The sequence below is a fragment of the Anguilla rostrata genome, chromosome 2 (genome assembly GCF_018555375.3).
Source record: "Anguilla rostrata isolate EN2019 chromosome 2, ASM1855537v3, whole genome shotgun sequence".
Taxonomy (NCBI): Eukaryota; Metazoa; Chordata; class Actinopteri; order Anguilliformes; family Anguillidae; genus Anguilla; species Anguilla rostrata.
The window spans coordinates 59,332,566-59,339,976 of NC_057934.1; the positions used below are offsets into that span (position 1 = coordinate 59,332,566).

General features: G+C 43.2%; 1 long non-coding RNA gene across 1 annotated transcript; it reads right to left on the minus strand.

Annotated features, from left to right (window-relative positions):
* Positions 1 to 2,140: 2,140 nt before the first annotated feature.
* LOC135248672 (uncharacterized) lies at positions 2,141 to 7,371 on the minus strand. The gene is made up of 5 exons (XR_010328474.1): positions 7,258 to 7,371; positions 4,660 to 4,884; positions 4,182 to 4,250; positions 2,962 to 3,054; positions 2,141 to 2,211 (listed from the first exon to the last, which is right to left on the minus strand). It is a non-coding gene; the product is annotated as an uncharacterized LOC135248672 (long non-coding RNA).
* Positions 7,372 to 7,411: the final 40 nt, after the last annotated feature.

Below are 7,411 nucleotides of genomic sequence, written 5' to 3' on the forward strand. Positions count from 1 at the left end.
TGTGCGTGCGCACCCGCCGTTTTCTCACTCGGGCCTTCCCAGAACTCATCAATCGGCGGCGACGCGGGGGGCCCGCCCGCCTCCCCCCTGCTCGATGTGCCACGCGAGGCCGTGAGCCCGGGTCTCATTTTCAAAAACTCCAAGCCTCCATTAGCAGATAAAATAATTTAATGAACCTTTTTTTTTTGTTTTACTTTTGCTAAATACAAGTATTATGACATGTGCAAAAACACAGATAATTAGCTGGTAAATGGTAATGCTAAATAATTTGTGCTTTAACACTTTCCTTCGGAAAGCCGTCTATGAAAAGGCTCATAGTTTTAAAATGATAAAAATATAATATTGCGATAAAACAAATAACAGTCCCTCAGCTTAGTTTGGCAGTCGTACATAATTTGGCAGTCACAGGCAGGTGCAAAGACTAGACTTCGAATTCAGGTAATTGGAGGCAGTGAAAAGGGGAGCTAGGGAAAGAAACAAGGGAAGAAAAAAGGAAAGGAAAAGAGGGATTCAGACAGAGATAGACACTTTTGCTCTGTACATCTTCTAAAAGCTCTTTTTCCAATAGCAAATTAGCATAATAAAATACGGCAAAAAACAGCAACAAAAGAAACACAACCCCCAGCACCCCTCCTCGCCCAAAACTGAAATACATAAAAAATCTAAACTGCATAGCATAATTTTCAAACCAAAAAATCCTTCGACATCGCGTGTTGTCCGCATACGCTAAAACATTTCCAAACAAATATTCGGGAAGCCTGAAGTTTCATCAGAAAAATGTAGAAAAACGCGCTTGATAGAAAGATATAAGGCCAGAGAATGAACGAAGAAGAGCCAGAGCTTGGGAGAGGTAGACAGTTTGGCGAAGGACACTCAGGACTGTAAGGCTTTTTATTGGCTCATACGGGTCTCTGTCGGTCCAATGGGGGAGAAGAAACAGTAGAGTTTCCTCTGTAGTGCTGTGTGCCATGAGGGGAGAGAGAGACACAGCCCCAGCAGAGAGGGGAAGCTCATCTGCTGACCTCTTATACGCACGCACACTCACACGCACACACACACATTATGCACATGCACGCATGCACACACACACACTCACGTTACGTCCCAGTCTTTTTTGGGCGTTGTGTTTTGTAGCTGCCGCGTTGTTTCTGGCTACCCTACAGACGGACATAATGACATCACGGTCTTGTGGCTGAAATGCGGATCCAAAGATGCGCCTGAGAGACTCCGCATGCCATCGCTTGGCAACCAGTTTAAAGGATGACTGTTGTGAGGATGCCAGGATGCGTCACAGAGCAGCGATATTAGAAAGGTGCCGGAATATATATTTATGATGTGCATCTTTTAGTCCACATTGCCTGTTGTCTGCAGCTTGTTAAAGACATCTTCTATAACGTGTTAAATTACTAATAGTAGCCTTCTTCTTACTTTTTAGTTATAGAAAGTGCACATTGTGCACTACCAACCCAGTGAGATTCTGCAACCTGTGATATACCAGTACATGCCTGCTTATAACTCTTCTAGGACAAGCTCTAACTCCCCGCTCTGCTGTAAATAAACGTCTTCTTGCATTTTACATATCACTTGTGTATCAACGTGTTTGTGTATGTGTGTATGTGCATGTGTGTGCATGTGTGTGTGTGTGCGTGTATGTGTGTATATACAGTATGTGTATGTGAGTTCAGGGTTGAGGAATGGGATGTAACTCACCCACATTCTGAGGTGCAGGCTGTTCAGTGATGCACTGGGGTGAGGGTGCATATACTCCAGGAGCAGGACCTTGTATCAGGAGAGACAGGGTGAGTTTGGACAGAGGGACACAGATAGAACTGGTGAGAATTTGTGCCAAGTAAGGTGTACGATCACATATATTGTTCTTAACTGAAAATTTGAATGCTGATATGACAATCGCCGCTGGTAACTGAAAGCAATGGAGTTCTAGAACATTGATTTAGAATTTTGAAAAAACATTCCAAAAAGACTGTTCAAGACTGGAATCTCAAGTGCACTTGGCATGCATGGGAGCGCTGTGTGTCTGTGTGGGTTCATGTGTTTGCATGTAGGTGCGTGTGTGTGTGTGTGTATGTATGTGTGTATAAATGTGTATGTGAGCTGAGTGTTGAAGAATGGGACATAACTCACCCATTTTCTGGGGTCCGGGCTGTCCAGGGTAGTACTGGGGTACAGATGGGTACCCTCCAGGGGCAGGACCTTGCATCCTGACGGCCGTGTTGACTCCCAGGGTGAGAACATTTCCATCAACACCAATGTATGGATTGAATGGGTGACATTCAATTTATTACTGGGCTCTGAGCTACTGGGTCTTAAATTTTCTTAAAATTTAACGATAAACTTATTAATGATAGTACTTACAGCCGTATATCTCTCAAGGCTAACGAAGAAAGAAATCCGAGACATTCACATCAATCGTCTTATCTTAAAAATGAAACTATTTAATAGTCTCATCACGAAGTGTATTTTAATAAACTTAGCAATAATTAAAATACCCAAGGTTCTTATCAAGTGTCTTTTGTAACCTTAGGCTATATATTAAAATAGGCCACATACTAATGTTAACCACAAGAGGAAGCTAGCTGCCACGAATAATTGAGAACACAGTAGAATGGCAAAGTTATTTCCTTGCAGAAATATACATTCACCTTGAAGGTTTATTTGTACTAATGTATGTATGATTATGTGTGTGGATTTGTGTATGTGTTTGTGACTGCATGTGTATGCATGTATGTATGTGTGTTTGTGTGTGTGTGTGTGTGTGTGAGTGCGTGTGTTTATGTGTGTATGAGTGCACATGTGTGTGTGCCCATGAGTCTGTGTGTATGCATATGTGTGCATATGAGTGTGTGTGTTTTTGTGTGTGTGTGAATGTGTGAATGCACAGGTATGCATGTGTAGGGAAGATGGGAGTATACAGACAGGATTGAGGAATGGGACATAACTCACCCATTTTCTGGGGTCCAGGCTGTCCAGCGTAGTACTGGGGTGCAGCTGGGTACCCTCCAGGGGCAGGACCTTGCATCCTGACGGCCGTGTTGACTCCCAGGGTGAGAACATTTCCATCAACACCAATGTATGGATTGAATGGGTGACATTCAATTTATTACTGGGCTCTGAGCTACTGGGTCCAGGTCCTTCATGATGTCATGAAGGACCTGACACAATGGCCAATACATGTTTTGTCTCATTGCATTTCTCCCGCAGTTTGAGGCAAATAAAAGCCTCAACCTCTCCCACTAAAACAGCCTGTTTGAGTCTGAGCAAAACGCTCCTTTGCCATAGAGAATCGGCGTCCATGTTATCAATATAAACAGAATATTCTGCTGTCCTTCCAGGTTCATTTGTAGTCATTGAACAGCTGCAATAAAGTTCCAGACTCGTAAAATGAAGTTTAGGTAATTTACTGGCACAATACTTATAAAACTGCACAGAAATAACTGAAATAAAGTTTGTTATGAACTTGCATTGTTTGTTTCTTTTTTTTCTTATATCTACGCTTACAAAAATATATTGGAATTAGCATATTATTACTAGCATTCATAAAGACTAGCGGTGGATGGGAGGTTGTAAGAATGACACACCTAATTTCTTTACGTTTAACACACATTAAATTACAGACAATTATTTCTTAAAATTTAACAATCAACTTATTAATGATAGTACTTACAGCCGTATATCTCTCAAGGCTAACGAAGAAAGAAATCCGAGACATTCACATCAATCGTCTTATCTTAAAAATAAAACTATTTAATAGTCTCATCACAAAGTGTATTTTAATAAACTTAGGAATAATTAAAATACCCAATGTTCTTATCAAGTGTCTTTTGTAACCTTAAGCTATGATATTAAAATAGGCCACATACTGATGTTAACCACAAGAGGAAGCTAGCTGCCAATGAATAATTAGAACACACAGTAGAATGGCAAAGTTATTTCCTTGCAGAAATATACATTCACCTTGAAGGTTTATTTGTACTAATGTATGTATGATTATGTGTGTGGATTTGTGTATGTGTGAGTGACTGCATGTGTATGCATGTATGTATGTGTATGAGTGTGTGTGTTTTTGTGTTTGTGTGAATGTGTGAATGTGTGAATGCACAGGTATGCATGTGTAGGGAAGATGGGAGTATACAGACAGGATTGAGGAATGGGACGTAACTCACCCATTTGCTGGAATCCAGACTGTACAGTGTAGATCTGGAGTAGAGATGAGTACCCTCCAGGGGCAGGACCTTATGTCAGGAGAGAAAGGGTGGGTTTTGGGGTGGGGGGTTGGGAGGAAGGGAGGGGGGGGGGCAGGGAGTCAGGTGAGATGGAACAGGTGACAGGTTCTGCCAGCTGAGATGTAAGATCACAAATATGTGACTAGATTGTTCTTAACTGACAATTCAAATGCTGATGACAAAAACACTACTGGTAATAGAAAGCAATGGAGTAGCCTACTAGAACACGGTCTTAGATTAATAAAAAAAAACAATCCCTAAAACCTACTCTTGAAAGGGCTAAAGGTTCAGTCTTCATCTACTCTGGCTGGCTCAGGTGGACGTAGTGTAAGACTGTAATCATGAGTGCACTTGGTATGCACGGGAGCACCAGGCACACATCCCCCAGTTGAGCAGGGCGTGTAGGGGTGTCACTCACCTCCCTTGTACGGGCCAGGCTGGTGAGGGGGGTATGGGGGGGTCTGGATCCAGGCTGGGGAGGGGGGTATGGGGGGTCTGGATCTCAGGCTGGTGAGGGGGGTATGGGGGGGTCTGGATCTCAGGCTGGTGAGGGGGGTATGGGGGGGTCTGGATCTCAGGCTGGGGAGGGGGGTATGGGGTGGCATTGAAGCTAGGCTGGGGGAATGGGACCAGCGCCATGTCACTGTAAGAAGCACAAACAACCACCCCTGGGGTGTCAATGGCTGCTGGGCACTCTCTGGAAGTGGGGGTAGGGGGGCACGGGCGAGACCCCTACCCTTCCCTTCCAAAAGACAACTGTTCCTGCATGTTGCATTTGTGGCTGCTACTGTATGTGTCCAGTACAGGGTACTGCAATATCCTCACATCATAAACAGCACATTTTCTGTGCTTCTGCCAAGCGTCTGATCCGAGGTTCTGCCAAGGCTCCCCCTAGTGGTGGAACAAACTTCACACAGCAGTTAGGACCCACATCGCACGTTTGGTCTGGCCCAGCGACGGTCCACATGACTCTTTTTCACTCGGCCCACATATGGAACTGAATCACGGTTCATGGCCATTTTTTCGGCCATTTTTCTAAAAGTCACGGCCAATATAAATGGTCCAGATCTGACAACCGGATCTGGGCTACCCATGAACCGTCATTCATTTCTGTATGCAGACCGACTGAAAGTCAATTATGTGTGGGCCATCGCTGGGCCAGATCAAGGGGACAACAGAATTGTGGACCATCGTGACCATGGTGACTAAAGACCAACGTATCCAGACTGAACCTTGGTTCCCCCTACCATCCCCACCCCTTCAAACTCCTACCTTGTATTATAATTTTAATTATGGTATTTCATGGTTTTTGGTAGCATTTTTATGGGTTTATATTTCTCTTCTTCAGACTTGTTATGAATCTGTAATGTACTCAGAATTTGCACTTTGGTACATTGTACTTGTTGTTTGTTCTTGGTAAGCATAGTTAACTTGCTCTGGTGCTTAAGAGATTCAGCATTTGTACTCGTTTGTATGGAGATGTTGTAGACCAGGTCTGCCACTATTGGTGAAAGCTCCACGTTTGTCTGGAAAATGGAAGTATGGAATTAAGCTACAAATACTATTTTGGCATTCTGATCATGACACATTTTTGCCACACAGGCTAATAATATTTTTAAAAACCATAGATGAAATTTCTGTATGAATTTACTAATGCTGAAGAAGCTCGCTATGAATTTTCATTGAAATTAAGAAATTAAATACTTTCTCTTTGAATCTTGCAATATTGCCCACAGCTGTGGAAAATACATAAATGGGCTATTATGAAGAATGAACAACACAAATATCAGACACCTACTGATGATTGGCTCAAAGAAACAAATAATTATTTTGTTGTGATTCAAGTCTGGGTGTTCGCTCAATCATAAAAAAAAACCTCTCTAGGACCACTGCATACACTGCATGACCAAAAACACATCCCCAAGTTTTCCATAATTTGAGGATCATTTTAAAAAAATCACTGTACAACCTGTTTATTATACATAGATAGCAATGTTCAAGATAAAATAGATAATTTTTTTTAAAACACCCTCACCCTCCCGACTTAAAGTTTTTGGATCTTGAAAGTGATCTGCTCTGACTGTAAGAAATGCATGTGGATTAAAGTTACCCTCATCCAAAATACTATGATTCAGGTTTACTGTTTAGCACATGGTGGCAGCCCAATTTAAACAAACAGGCAAGCACTGTCAAAATTAACTGAAGTAAGGGAGGGGAGAGAGCGACAAACAGGCTAAGTGGGGAAAGAAAGAGGTAGAGAGAGTGGAAGAGAACGAGTGAGCAAGAAAGACAGGAAGGCATACATCATACAGCAATGTTGTTGGGAATGCATGAGTGAGAAACGTAGGAAATGTGAACTGGCTGGTCTGTGGACCAATTCCTGGCACTGCCTGCAGTTGTATTTTTTTTTTTTTTCTCAAGAGAAGCTTCATCAGTGGTAATCTCATGGGACCTTGTAAAACTCATGTATTCACCTGCATATGCATGTAGGCCCACACACACTCACGCGTACACACACACAGCCAACAAATCTTCTGAAAGTATCGGTTCAACAGTATTTATCTCCCGAGGGTTAAAACACCATTAAACATCAGCCTGATATGGGTCACTGGTCTCTTATGTGACAGCTATTTATTAAAAATTCTTATTGTTTAATTTTTATATTTTAGCTGTTGGGTCGGGCAATTTATTTTCATGTTCCCATTATCAGACAGTGAGTGGTAATCCTGAAAAGCTGGAATAATGCTTCATCTGCAGCGTTCGGAGTGACCGCAATTACAATAAATGACAGCAGATTCAATCTAGGCCATTGGCATTTCCAGTGCCAGGTTCGCCACCACCCCCCGTACCCCAACCCCCACCTCCCCCTACCCATCTTCCTGCCACCCCATCTCCTTTCAGCAGCGTTGGTTTTCAATCATTAACCAATGGAATTCCATTTGGGCTGCCAGTTCTACGCACCCACAGGGAGACGTGGGCACACTGGGATGGAGGAGAGGGGCGAGAGGGCTCTTACCTTAGCCTCCTTCTTGACCTGGCACGACTCGCTCGCTGTCCGTCTCCGGGCTCTCCCTTCCTATCTCTCGTTCTCTCTCTCCCTCTCTCTTTTCTTGCTTTGCCGCGAGTGGCTCCTATGTCTTCTCTCGGGGGGACACTCCTTCCTGCTCAAC